Here is a 15,222-nt window from a genome sequence, read left to right as displayed (position 1 = left end):
AGATAAATTTACAGCACTAAATTAGATGACTCTCCACCCCACTTAACACGCACTTAAAAATATTGCTGCTATTCAAAATAGCATATGTTAGGCACTGAAAAGTAACAATAATCAAGTGTGGAATACATTCTTTCCATTAAAATTTTTTACAGCCCATGGGCCCAGTGCTGCTCACAGCGAATAGGACACACAAAAAAGTACAGCAAAACCATCAGAGAGGCCGTAAGCCCCTAGCAGCCCTGCAGGAACACCCAGCCTCTGGAGATGAGGCGAGGCAAGCACCCCATTCCCCAGGCTTAGCAGCAGGGCTGAAAAAGGTAAGACAAAAAGGGCAGCTGTAGGGAACAGCATGGGGAACCAAGGAAGGGGATGGGGAAAAAGGTGGCCAAGAGTGTCACCAAGGGGAGGCTCGCACCCCTCAGCAGGCAGGACCACGCACCCTCCCACCCCCACAGCCACCCCGTGCCAGGTGCCGCTCCAGCCTAGAGAGGTGCAAGGGGCATAACTTGACGCCTTCACTGCTGGCCTCCCCCTTTCTGGGGCGAGGGTGGGGGGATGACAATGCAAGAGTAACCTTTTCTGGGGCTGGGAGTCCACACCCTTGCTTGGATGCCCACCCCTCGCCCTGGCAACATCCTCAAAGCTGGCAGTTGCCCACAATGCTGTGTGGACAAAACCATCTCTCTGCTGCATGTGTCCTCTTGGCTCTGCCCTCTTCTCTCTAAACCAGATGGGTATGGACTACAAAAGCCCAAGCAATTCCTTAGCAAGCCTCTCTAACACCCAAAAACTTCAGGAACAGTATTTCTGAGAGAGTTTGGCCATAGCTTTCCACCAAGTCACTGCTGAAGTATTCAGTCCAGGCAGCAGGGGCTGGATCAATTTTCATAGATCAGGCTCAGACCCCTGTGGCTGCAGCCCCTACATACCCTTTTCTTTCATTCAGTCATCTATTTGTTCATTTGTCCATTCATTTGTTTGTTCAGTGAACACGGGGCTTCCTTTTCTCAGTCACTTTTCACAAGTTACCCTTAAAACTACCCCACAGCTCCCCGGGGGGCCGTCAACCACAGACGGCAAACCACCAGCACATCACTGGCAGCCTCCCCGGCAAGCCCAGCAGTGCATCGCCAGAGGCAGTCAGCTCTGCTGGTCACCAGAGCTGCATCCACAAGTCCCCAGCTGCCTCCTCGGGGGCCCCACCGCAGCCCTGTGGGGGTTTGGGAAAGTGGCCGGCTGGCCCCCATTTGTTTTCAGTGGCGCCAGGGACACTCAGCCTCTGCTGCTCACTTGGCAGTGGTGTAAATGGCTGCACGGGAGACAGCACATTACGATAGTTGGTGTGATACGAGTCTATTAGGATCCCTTGGTGCTGTTTGTCCGTCTGTCTGTCCTAACAGCTGAAAATCCTTCAAGAAAAAAAAATAAAAATCCTTAACGGCACTTTCATTAAAGAAGCTCTGGCTCATACATCACTTTAAGTTGTGCAAGCAGGTGACCAGAAGTCGCAGAAACACAACCATGAACAAAGTTTGAAAAAACAGGTTCAGAACTGTTTTCCCCTTATGATTTCTCCTGTCCTTGTCTCTGTGAGGAAGGTGAGAGGAAAGTCCTGAACACCAAGCTCCTCCGAGTGAGTTCAGCTCTTCTTCCCCTTCAGGACAGGCCACCAAACACATCATCTCTGCTGAGACATCCACAGCCACCTTCCTCCTGGTTTCCAAAACCCGATTGTGTTCTTAAGGATCCCCTTCAAAGGCTTCCACTGAGGAGGCATGATGAGTATGCTTCCAGGGTGAGGTTTACCTTCTCCCAGGGCTGCCAATCCCCTTAGACGCTTTCTGCAGATGCCCAAAAGACCAGAGCGAGCTCTCCTTGGTTTCCCAAAACTTTTCACTCACTTGCAAATGTGAGAAGGAACAATTCAACAACTGTGCAACCGACTCACCCGTTTCTTACAGTTTGTGTTCACTAATGGTAAGTGCAACTGCTACACCCTTATACCCAAGGACAGACGACCCCTGAGTCACTTTCATTCCCTTGCCCTTGTTCATGGTCCTATTATTTGGTGTTGGCTAGGCCCTCACGGGAAGGACACACAACTTGCGCTTTACTCCAGTGTGCAGAATAAGGAAGGGCTACACAAACGCAGAGTGCCACTGGCCATACCTCAGACCAGACCCTTTCTTGCAAGAGTCGCTCCTTCAGCTCCGTGGAGCCACTCCTCATCTCCACCACGGCAAGGTCCCAGCTCAGCAAAGCATTTGGACTGTGTTTACATCAAACAGCAGCCAGAGGAGACGGGGGGAGATGGAGGGACCCTAGGGGAGCAAGGAACTGTGGGGTTACCACAAAGACTGTGCTTTTAAAAACAGAGGGACACAATCAGGGGGAAGTGAAGATGAACCATTTTATCTGAGGGTCCGTAGGGAAAGGCAGCGCGTACAGCACAAGCGCCCAATCAACAAAGGCTCGAGCTCAGCTGCTCGTCCTGCCCTTCCATTAGACCTTCTTCTGGCTCGAAATGTCCTGGCCAGAAAACCCAACAGCTATGGGTGGCTCTCCCCCTCTCTCCTACGCTCTGTCTGCACTCTGTCATTTTAATGGACTTCTGGTCTCTCTCTATATATACATCCTGCATATAAATTTCCCGATTCCCCAGACGGCTACGTTCTGCCACAGCCTTCACTGGTCCCTGCTAACAGCCCCTGGCTGCCAGGCTAGTCACTGCAAAGTTCTCACCACACCTGGAAAAGCAACAACCAGAAGCCCTGAACTCAGGCAGCCTCCGGAGGTGCCAACACCTCTGCCAAGCCCAGAAGGACAGCACTCACTGGGGGAAAAGCTGGTGCTGAAAATCACCTTTTGCCACTTCAACTCAGAGTTCATTCTTTGTGCTCACCACGAAACTCAGTCACCAGGTGCAGGACTGGTTTGCCTGTGGGGTGTGAGGGCAGCGGTTACAACCTCAAGCATCAAGGTGCAAGACGCATTGTACTGCAGGGCTGGGCCCCAAGAAAGTTTGCTTGTTAGCTTTATGTTTCTACTACACACTTGGAAGACACTAAATAAGCTGGAAGCATTTCCCATGTGTATTTGGGTCTGCAATGTCCCCCACTTTGTGGGACATTTGGGTTAAATATCAAATATATCACGGACCCATTTTAAAAAGGAAAATATAGATTCCATGCGACCTTCAGTGCCCAACCCTAGGTCATTTGGTTAACCACGAAGTTCTCGCTGATTTCACCGATACTGAAGGGGACTCAAGCAGGAAGACAGCAAAAATAATTTGAAATATTTGCTTTCTGTTTCTCTAGGATGTGAGTCATTGTAAAGTTGACACTTTGCAGCAAGCAAAAAATAACAAAATAATTCTATAAATCAGACTAATATGCTTTATCATAACAGGTATGCACAAGTGTGCTTACGCATTGTGCACAGGCTGGAGGCCAGCTATTTGAATTCATACATTATTTTTAGCGTGAGTTAAAATGCTGCCACTGAACAGCAGGTTATTTATTGTTTCCCCCCAAATGAAACCTTTGGCAAAAGTATATAAATGAAGCTATTCTTATTTCATTTTTTTTTTCTATTTTAAATATATTTTCTTCAGGGACTCACCAAACTAATTTTGGGCACAACTAGAAACAGTGCAGTAACAGCAGTGTTGCTCAAATGTATAACCTGTAAAAACAAAAATCCAAAGTGAACACAATTGCTGCTAAAAACATCATTCCCTACTACAGATGAAAACAAAACACGGCTCCATCTTCAAACATTGCCAGAACGAAAAACTATGACTCGTGGATGTGCGTCGTAAACCACAACTTCATTTCACAAAGAAAATGTCCCGGCAGGGACCCAGAGCTGAACGCACAGCAGAGGAGCAGGGAGCAAACACCGGGGCTCCACTTGGCAGTGTGGTTTCCCCAACTTGGGGTTTCATCACATCAAATGTCGCCACTCAGAGAGACGTAGGGGCTTAAAATAAAGCAGCAAGCACCAGAGCACTTAAACTCCTACGACGTGGCAACACTGCCCTCCTGCTTCCTAGTGATTCCTGCCCTTTTCTCGTATTCAACACACTTTGGGCCAAGAGATATTCTGGGCAGCTTCTCCCACCACAAAAGCGGTGAGGGATTTACTCTGCCTTTCTTTCAGTCTGTTCAAACCTCCTTGTGCAGGCAGCAAAGACACATCTCACCAGGGAAAAAAGGGTAATAAAAGCCCAAAATTTTAATTTCTTGGTTTTCTCGAGTGGAATACACGTAGGTATAAAAATAATCTCAAAACCCACCGTTTGATTTCTGGGTTCAGCTTCAGGCTTTATAACTCAGCTTAATACTTTACAACTGAATTAACAACAAATCATAAAATTATAATTAGAATAATTATATAAATCTATTCTATAATCTTAGAATTGAATTTCTTAGAATTGAAAATGGTTTATATCTGTTCTTTTCATTAGGTTAAACACAATGGAAAAGGTTAAAAAAAATCGGGGAAATAGAGTGTTGGATTGGATTAGACTTTCTGCATACAGTGTTTAGGGGATGGCAGGGAGGGAAAGACACAATATTCTAACCCTGGTCAGATTAAAATTAAAAAAATTAATGAAATTCAAATGCAATTAAAAATATTAATCCCCATGACCTGTTCCTATCTGCTCCTATTGAAACAGCTGTTGTCTATAGGCCAACAAAGCAAACATCCCACTGAGAAAAGGCAGTAAGAGAGGACACGTCCCTCTTGCCGCGCGGCCGAGGTCAGGCCCTGCAGCCAGGTGCAGCCGCACCGGGAAATGGGTGAAGCCTGAGCACATCAACAGGGCAACTCGGAGGGTTAGTTCAAGCGTATGATGAAGGTAACTACTGTAAAGTAAAACGATGATAGAAGCTGTACCTTTTATTTTCTGTAATACTTTACATGAGCCTCTGCATTTTTTCCTTCCAGAAGGAAAAACAACCTGGGATGTGCAAACAAACCAAGAAAACTGGAGGGAAGGAAGGAACAGCTTGCAAGGCAATTGTGAAAAACAAATAACAACGGTAATGAGGAAGGAACAGAAAATGCTTCACAAAGAGACGACGTGGGTCGGGATCTAGAAAAGATCAGACAGACTCAAAAGGTGCAGGAGAAAAAAGCTTCAAAAAGCTTATTGAACCCAGGAGGTGGACAAGTCTGAGCAACAAAATGAGAAAAAGGAGATTTTCAAAGAAAAATTCCCTCATGTTTCTGAGTTCCTATAGAACAGGCCCTGGGTACTGCCACTGACAAACCTGAGTCCCTGGTGTTCATGTGTCCCAAACTCCCCTGGACTTCTGTTCTCCTTTGAGAGCGCAAAGTTGTCTTTGCGCTCCCCTCAGCTGTCACATAAATGTTCATACTTGAAACGTAAAGGTTTACCTGGTAAAAATCATCTGTGCTGTATGCCTTGGGAAGGATGTTTCCACTTCCAAAGGAAAAAAAATAAATAAATAGGAAAAGCAGATGTAGGCACCAGTCTTGCCTACCTCATCGCCCCAAAGCCCTTACGGTTTTCAGATTTGAACCCACATTACCAGTTTGTGGATCCCCAAACTATCTGCTCAAGCCCTCTCTCCCGTATCTCCTTTACCCTCCCTCGTCACTGACCTGACTAAAGCTTTTTTTTGGTCATGAGCGCACTTGGGAATCAATACAGCCACATTCTCCACTGGTGCAGCCCCCAGCTCCCAGCAAGCTCACACCCTCCAGGAGCGCCACACAGGCATCCCCAACACCTCTCCCCCCTGTGTCGGTCTCCCTGCTCCCAACGGCAGAGCTGTGTGTGCAGCCCTGTGTTTTCCTTCCAGAGAGCCTAGGGAAGAGGAGCAGTGTTTGGGAGCTTTGCTCGTGTGTTGCTTCCTCCATGTGCGCCGGCATTTCGCATTGTCAAACACCACAGCTGAGCGGTCCGACACCTATTTTCACTCGGACCTTACTACTCACTTAATTAGCGCTGATCTGCACATTCGCCTTATGCTGGCTATCACCTTCTAGGCTTTCCATACGCGTTGGGTTTTCCTGACATGTGGCATTACTTTGATGCCTGGGAGCTTGACTTTGTTCTGCACTCGAAGGTCACGCAGAGTGCTTTTTCAAAGCGTCCTCCAAGCCAGCGCCCTGACAATGACAAATCTTGGTTTATTGCCTTTCCTAAGGCCCCACAGGGTTTCCTAACAGACATCCTAGTGGTATTCTCAAATCCATCACTCTTGAAGCCAGATGTAAAGTAACCACGGAAAGCTGTACACAGCCATCAAACCGTATGAACAGTTTTATAACCACTGGCAACCCACTGAACATTAAATATTGGATTAACATTCAACAGCTCTGCTGGTGCTTCCTGTGCTTTGGCAGTGAGCTCTCCCCACTCTGTCATACTCACATGGAACGGGCTACAGCTCCCTTTCAGGAAAATTCTCAAAATGGAGGGCTTCGCTTGTGCTACACCGGACTCGCAACCCGCAGCCAGATGGAAACAGAGCAACGTGACAGGACCGCAGGCTGGGAGATGAGGCTGCTGCTGCTTTTCAGCCTCTGCGAAATCAGCCTGCAGCTCTTTACTTACGTGGCTGGCCCAGACAAAAGCGTGTGCTCAAGCTGCTACCAACCCAAACCTACCCTCTGGCTCTCCTCCATGCACGCCCCTAAGTGGGATCCCTCTGGGATCGGGACTGGTTTTCCTGTGTGCAAGGTGAGGGCCTGCCTTACGCTTGCTTGATTTCTTCCCGCTACGCCCCATGACTTGAGCGCTTCTCCGAGCAGGACCAATCTGCTCTGAGAGCTGGTTCCTGGTGTCTGCGCTCCAGAGAGGCAAGCACAAGTCCCAACACTGCCTCGTCCCTCCTGACTGCTTTTAAGTAAGTAGCTTCCTCAGCCCTGCGTCCCTCATCGCTGCCCACCGCTGGGTCAGGCGCCTTGCGTTGGACCAAACCTGCCTCTGGCGCGAGGTGCTGCAATACGGCTGGCGCTAACCTGACCCTGTTACATCCAGCTTCTACCTCCGTAAAACACGGGCAGGTGAGCTTCCGTGAACGCGGGCGATCCTGCCAACACAGGTCAGGCACTGCAGTCGTCACCTGCCAACTATTAGCACAGATCCGGGCAAAATAAACAGGCCCAGCTCAACCTTGCGGGGAGAAGCCTGATCCCGGAGGGACGCCAGGCGACTCTTGCTGGAGGAACTACCGTTGCCTGTGCACACGCATTCCTCCCGCCATGCTATTTCACATCCAGACGCAGGCTGCACCATTTTTAGAGGCAGGAGGAGGATGACTGATGGACTCCAGCACACAGCCCAACAGAACATGCCAACAGACCCGTGACAGGGGTAATCACCGCGTTTAAAACACCATTTGAAGAAATGTAACCTGTCAAGTTTGCTTATGTTGCAAGGCTCAGCTGCAGAGGACTCCGGCGTATTTCCAACACATCGAACTAATTGTAGTTTACATTTGTTTCACTCTCTATTAGAGGTGCTCCACTTTCCAGGAAAACGAATTTGATCTGCAGCACTTGGCCGGCCACAGCTTTCTGCACGAAACCCGAGCACCTCTCTTTGCTGAACGGGGCTTTGGGTAACAGTCAGCGGAAAACGTGCAGCGCGATCTGTGGCATGTCACCCCAAACATTGCTACACGCCGAAAATAGTTTCGGCTTCCTCCACCTCGCGTAGTCTGGAAATAAAACATATGGAGTTAGCACGGCCGCTGATTGGATTTTGATTGTTCTGAAACGCTGCCAAGTTTAAAGTGGAGAGTGTGGCCTGAAAGGAAATACAGTAGACACTAGACAATTTATTTGTTTCTGAGCAGGGACCTGGCTGACGGGCCGCTTCGAAGGTGGCTAACAAGAGCAGCATGTTCCCATATGGAAACCATATGGGGAAATCGGCCAGGATCTAACAACATGGCACAATGTATGTTATCACGGCAACAGAAAAAAGCAGAGCGCTGTAAAATTGATGCCAATCACAACAGCAAATTGCTGATGGCCGGTGCTGATAAATAACTAAAATAACTGACGTACCAGCAGGTTTCAGATAAAAATACTGCAGGAGTCGGAGAGGGGAAAAAATGCACAGGCGGTGGGCTTGGGAAGTGGGCAGGGTGATGACCGGCACCTCTACCCCAATGTGTGTGCAGAGCCCTCCTGGTTCAGCAGAGCGGCTGATCCCACAAAACCGAGGGCCCCTAAAACACTGAAAAAAGAGGGGAAAAAAAATTCCAAACGGCCGTGACCTTATTAAAGGCACCTGCGATCGTTTCGTTTCCTGAGAGCAGTCACATAAAACCAGCCCAAAGTGCAAACATTCACACTTGGGGACAAGACTTTCGCGCAGCCGAGCGCCAGGGCCTTGCCCGGGGCTCAACCGCGGCGCCCGCTGAGGGGCGGACACCGGGGCTCCGCCGGCTGTCACACCGTCCCGCGGGCAAACGGGGCGGCTCGCTGCTGCGGGAGCACAGCCCCCCCGTCCCCTCTCGGCCGGAGCCCCAGGCGGTGCCGGGGAAGCCTCGCCGCCACCCCCGGCGGCGCTTTCCGCCCGCAGGCCCGCAGCCCGGCGCAGCCCCCGCCCGCCGCCACTGGGCGGCCCCGCCGCCGGCAGCGGCCTTGCGCTGGGGCACAGCGCCCCCGCGCGGCCGCACCGCAACGCCCGGCGGCTCCGCCCCGCCGGCGCCTGGCTCCGCCCCTCCGGCGCCTGGCTCCGCCCCGCCGACGCCTGGCTCCGCCCCGCCGGCGCCTGGCTCCGCCCCCCCCCCGGCGGCGGCTGCCCAGGAGCGAAACGGCCCGGGGGTGGGGGCGCACCTTCAGAGAGGGGGAATTTGGGATTAATTTATTTATCGTCTTGACAGAAGAATGTTTTGGACAGTGCAACCTGGAATGCTTTCATACATTTACTTTTTTCCTTTTTTAAAAACAAAATATAAATTTGCTCAGATTTAAAAAAAAAAAAAAAAAATTAAAAATCCCACTGAAAATAAATACTTAATCTCAAAACAAATTAAACGTTTCAGTCAAATAAAAAAACCCTTTAATTTTTTTCATTTTATTTTGTTGAGAAAGCAGAATTCTCCATGTTTTTATAGACCCAAAATAGTCACTTTTCAAAGGTTATTTTGCTTCTGAAGGAGAAAAGAAGAAATATCTACACCATTTCAGCTCTGAGGGCAAAACCAGAAGGAAACAACTGAACAGGCCAAAGCACTGTCCATCCAGCAACCTGACAGTCACCAAGGCTGTGTTTCGTCCTGCTGATTAGCAGCCGGAGCGTCTCCAGGACAGAAGCCTTTTGTGCAAAAGCCGTAGCCAGAGGGCTAAAGCACATGAGTCTATACAGGTTATGTGACTACAGTCTTTTAAGAGTAAGAGCCCCTATTTTCCCATCTCATCAGCTACTAACTGATTTTTCATTTCTTAATTTTATGATTTTAAAGATAAAAGGAAAAGGGTTTTTTAAACCTTTGCCCATGGAAAAGGCATTAGCTTTTCCACATTAACTCTTCAAGATTTACAGCTTTCTATTTTGCCAGTGACAGTTCAGGAACGGTTTCACTGGTTCTGTGTATTTCTACATATTCAGTCCATGCCTTCAGTAATATTAAGACCAAAGCAGCGATTTTGTGTTTATTAAATTCATATATGATTTATGCACAAGGAAGACTGTTCCGAAGCCCACAGAAGTCAAGGGCATTTACGCTGACTCTGAGAAAAACCCTCTTGGGGAAGTAATGAATTCCATTACAGCTTTGACCAGCCTCAAACACTCCGTTCGCTCTTTCTGGAAGACCCTTGTAGGCAGACCCCTGCGTGCTCCTACCCTCCGCACCTACCTGAAACACGAAGTCCCTGACGACACCGTCCTCACCCACAGACGTGCTGTCGGTGAACTTTGGGCCCTGACCTTTTGGATCCACAGTTGCCTGGACACAGGTGCCTGTGCGTGTTCTGCCCAGAAGGTTTGAGCCTGAGTGCCAAATCCGAAACATTCGAGAAACATCAGAGGTAGAGGGGATAAGAGGGACGTCCAGAGAAACCTGAACATGCCACACACCTATCAGAGATGGAGTAACTCCTGAGTCCTGACTCAACCAGGCAGAAACCAGGCAGTTCTCGGTCAGGGCAGGAACTGACTCTTGAATCACCCAGTTTCCATTTTTTTGTCCTTTCATTTTAAATTAGTAACAGTACCGCTCATTTGCCGGCCTTGTCTGTTTTCTTGGACCTTTGCTTTTCTTTTCTTTATAGCTGATGTTTGGGTTGGTCAGCTAGTGCTATGGAGCTGAGGGGGGTGTGCTATGCACAGTAGTTCCTCAGTTGCCATTACAGCTCCGATTTACCAAGTCCTAACAGGCATCTTTAATGCTAAGCTACATAGCCAAGAAATCAAAACAGAGATCTCAGTTGTTGCTTGTGATGATCTACCTGGTTAAACAAACCAGCCTTCAAAAGAAAAACAACAATGTTTTCATGCAAAAGATCACAAGCTGTAAGTGTTCGAAGGCCTCTCAACACAAGCTCAGCAACAGCAAATTAATGTTTACATGTCAAAAGTCTGCAAGTGATTATGTAATTCCATATACACGCATGTATGTTTACATTCACTGCAATTTGGAACAGAAAAAAAAAGCGCCTTTGGGATGAGTTTTAGGTTATTTCAGGACAAAGCAGAGGTTATCACATATCTCAACATCACCTCATGCAGCACAAAGCTGCAGCACAATGCATTTTTATCCTAATCATGAAAAAGTTTTGCACTGATTTATGGTAGAAGAGGAAAAGTTTGCCCCATCCCTGTCCCCAGCTGCAAATATTTTTTGCCTGCGTAACACCCCTGATCCGTTCTCCTCCAGAAAACAGAAAGGTCACATCCAGGTTGACACTACACCTGCTGCAGGAGAAGCCAACCAGATGTATCTTTATGAGCTCCAGCAGCAGCGGCACTCATACTTTTCACTCCTCAAGCCAGATTTTCAACGGCAATCCCCAACACACCAGTCAGCACAGTTCGCTGACTGACGCTCTTATTCTCTTTGTGAACTCAGAAAACGCAGGAAAACGCCTACTTTTAATTAGTCAACAGCCTCTAAAGTATTCCATTCTGCTCTTTAAACAAAACACAATGACTCTGGCCCAAGGCTGAGCACCTGCCTTTTCATTTCTCACCCTGGATTAGTTCCGTGATGTCGAAGCAGGGCGTCTTGAAAATCTGGTCCTTTTTCCTAACCCCGTTAGGGTCTCAAGGTGACAGTCGCAACACCGTTTCTGTGACTGTAACGGGCAGCTCCCAGCTCAGAGGTGGTGCCCATCGCTTGCTCCTCCTCCTCCGCATCATTGGGAACGTCAAAGGAGCTGAAGCTGGTCCAAGCGAGGTCCCGGTGAGCGCCTCGTCTTACATCAGCCCACGGCAGATGACGAGGGAAAGAGCAGATGCTCCGCGAAAGCCCGCAGCGACACCCCCCTGGGTCTGCCCTACCAGTTGCTGGCAATCTAGCGTTTGCTCTTTGCATTTAACAGCTCTCCATCGACGACTTCTTTCCAGAATTTGCACTCGCTGCCATTGCTGCCAGCACAAATAAACTCGGCAGCACCGGGGGAAAGGCCAGGAGTCTTCCCACAGAAAAACATAGGTTGCCCCTACACTTGAGGCTGGAAAACATCTGAAATGCAAGGATGGGAGGGGAGGGAGAAGGACACCAGCACAGAGTGGGCAGGGTGGGAGGCAGACGGGAGAGACAACCGGGGAAGGGAAAACAGAAGAGTGGGGCAAGTGTATAAAGTCATATTTATCCCAAACTCAAGAAGCCAGACATGATGTTCCCTGCAGAGATAGAGGCAGTAGCTGAGGGAATGGGCAGGGACTTGCCCTCCTTTTACTGCTGTTAGACACATTTACTGCTTTTTCCTAAAGTCCTAGCTCCTGGAAACATGTGACTTAGCCATAACCTTAACTTTCAGCACAAAGAAAGAAAGGAAAAGTCCAGCCCTCATGGTTATAGGGTAAACTCAAAACCTCAGGAGGCAAATAAAAACACCCCAAAACGTACTCAGATTTTAAAAGTGCCATGGTTTCTGAAGCCAATTCAGAGTTTGCACACTTGGAGCTAGCTACATCAGCAGAGCCTTTGCTCTGCTTTTGCTTGTCAACATCTTTATCTTTAAAAGCAGCACTTTGCTACTAAAGAGACTTGCTACCCAGTCATGTCAGACTACTTCGTCTGCTTCTTGCCAGCAAGTTGTTAATTTCTGGCTCTCGAGGTCTGACCAAAAGGGTAATTTTTCAGTCATCAAAGAATGGGTTTGACATTTAGGATTTAGTGCCCCATAATTACGTCTCTGAGTTCAGAGAGTTGAAGTGCACTAAAAAAAAATGATAAAAAAGAAAGCTGGGTTGGAAAAATAACAACTGAGAAAGTTGCTGGAACAACATATAAAAAAGGACTTTTTATCTTTTAAACTTTTAAACACTCAAATAATTTTGTCCAACTGCAGTAACAACTGAAACTTTTTTTCATCTCTTTTTGAGCACACCTTTAAAACAAACCACAACAGTGGACAAAGCTTCCTGCACCCACTTCCTGCTATGAACCATTCTAATTCTTTGAAATAACTATGTTTTGGGTTATTTTTGTAAGGGTAATGTTTAATATCTATCCCCCAGCGTGTAAATGTGTAGAATACACCAAAGATTTAACATCTGCTACAAATAATTTTACAGAGGATCTCAAGTTCTCTATTTTAGGATTATTAGGATATTGTACAGGTGGCCAAATTATTAAAATATGGTTTAAATTCAACACTCATGCATTTTCATAACGTGTACTGGATTTTAAAGTCTGGAAGCCACATGTCAGCACTAGAGAACACAAGGCCGGCTTGCTGGAAGTTCAAACATTAAAGGCCACTTTCAAAACATGACAGAGTTGCTATGCAGCATCGCAGCTGTGGCAGCAGGCTGCTCTGCAGAACACTTGCCAGAACCCCCTAGGTAGAGGCGATGTAAAAAGTTAAGGCAAGCTACTTTCCTTTCAGACAAGTGACGGGTTTCCATGAGCATTACAGCATTGCCTTCTCTACCCCATATTGATTAAGCCAAGACCTTTACCAACTGATCTTAATTTTTACCATCTAATGTGAAGTGCACGCTGCAAGTGTAACGCAGAGTGAAAACTGAGACACACAAAGTCAAACAACTGCTTTTGATCCTGTTTCTTTGTTCATAAAGTACCGTGAAAGCTAAATGAGGGAAAGCTAAATAAACGTGATGTTAAAGAGCCCTGCTTACTCTCACTGAGTAAGACTCAGTATTTATTCTTATTTTGAGTTGCTTCCTAATGAACGAGCAGGAACCTCTCACCTGATGCGCTGAGGTGGTGTAGAGCTCTGGGGATGCAGCTGAAGAGTTTGGGTCCCGGCTGGAAGGAAGTACCTGATTCACACCAGCATGTGCAACATGAAAACCCACTTCTGCAGCTTGTGGTTTTACACGGCTGCTTTGAAGACCACAGAAAGTGGGTTTTAGCGCAGGAACTTCTGCTCCTTCTTTGGGGGAAGCACTAGTTATACCGCTGCGAGGGAGAAGAGCTGCCATACTTGAGTCCGTCTGTCCCATGGTGTACAAGTGGATGCCATTACTTTGAGAAGCACTCTGCAGCACCACCAGAGCTTCTTGGGTCTGAGACCTCAGCTAGCACATCTACTGTTTCACTTCCTAAGAGCCAGCCTATCTCCTCGTGCTTCCAGGCGACCCCTGCGAAGGCAGGATCCGCAATCGGGAAAGGGAATAGCACACGTGTGAAGGAGAGTTGGGATGATACTCGGTGAAGGGGGAGCCTCATGCTGCAGGCCCACCTGCCATGAACCATCCCGTTCATAAATGTTTTGTTTTCCAACACACATAATTTTGAGGACATTCGGGGTAATCACATCAAGTATGGGACTCTTACAGCTTTAAGTAGAATAATATCAGACGCAGCTGAGCCTGAATCAGAACAGAGTAAAAAAACCTTCTCAGAACTTAGCCCATACAAAATCTGATCTCTAGCACTGACTTGGGAAAATATTTCTGTCTGGATTTTTTTTTAAAGACAATTATTAAATTAAGTGAAAAAGTTAGTGAAAAACTAAAATTTACAAGCACCTCAGAAAGCAGCATCACCGCAAATGAGCACCACAGAACAAACCAGCTCGCAGTTTTAACTATCTGACCTCTCGGTCACCTCCATATTGGGATGCTCAGAAAAGCAAATAACAGGATCATTGTCTACTAGGACACAAAACAGAGCATTTGCAGTTAAAACCAACAAAATCTTCAATGAAAACTGCGCTAGACAAACCTGCGCCATCCAGAATTTCTTTATTTGCCAGACAGGGTGTCGGTTGGGAACTGTGGGGATTCATACCCAGTTTTCACTCCTAAGATCTCTGCAAATAACCTTGTAGGAGACAAAGTTCATGTTTGTTAAGATACAAAATGTGCTTACCACAACAGCTGGGTAGAAGTCTATTTATAAAAACTCCGCAGATTGAATTATTTTTTGTTAAAAAACCACACTAAATTTCAATAGTTGTTAAAAGTAAGTACTCCTCACATACACTTTCATACAGCTCATAGAGAAGTCGAAGAACATAAAAAAGTAAAACCTGTAAGAGCAGGTGCTGAATTGCCTTTTCTGCTAAATCCACCATTGCAGAGCATCTGCTCACATGTGGCACTAGAAGGTCATCTCAAATGCGCTTGCTTCCTGCCACTTGGAAAAAAAAAAAACCACAGCCTGTCAGAGCTACGCTGGGCACTCTAATTCTGGTTTCAGGTTGCAGAGTTTTGCACCAGGGCTTTCTTAGTAATGAACAAAAGAACTGCTCGTTTCTGACAGCATCTGCAGGGTTTCTTGCAAGTGTCCGCCAAGGTTTAAGGGTGGAAATAGCCAAGCACAGTATTTTGCACTTGCTCACTGTGCTTATTCTGCACAAAAAAATACCTTTTTCAATCCAATTTAGAAGCGAGTTAATCGGAGCTGCACAAAGGCATTCTTTGTGACCTGCGAGAACGTTACCCAGGCCAGCAGGGAACAGCAAACCCACCTCACACCCTACTTGCATTTCACAACAACCGTCGCAAACCCTAATTTTATAGATGGTCAGTGCTAAGGTTTTCTCTACTGTGCTCTCACCTTTCCCTGCTGGCTGTCTCTGTTC

This window comes from Leptosomus discolor, chromosome 1 (genome assembly GCF_034619465.1).
Source record: "Leptosomus discolor isolate bLepDis1 chromosome 1, bLepDis1.hap2, whole genome shotgun sequence".
NCBI classification, from domain to species: domain Eukaryota; kingdom Metazoa; phylum Chordata; class Aves; order Leptosomiformes; family Leptosomidae; genus Leptosomus; species Leptosomus discolor.
Note: the sequence above shows the minus strand (reverse complement) of the source record.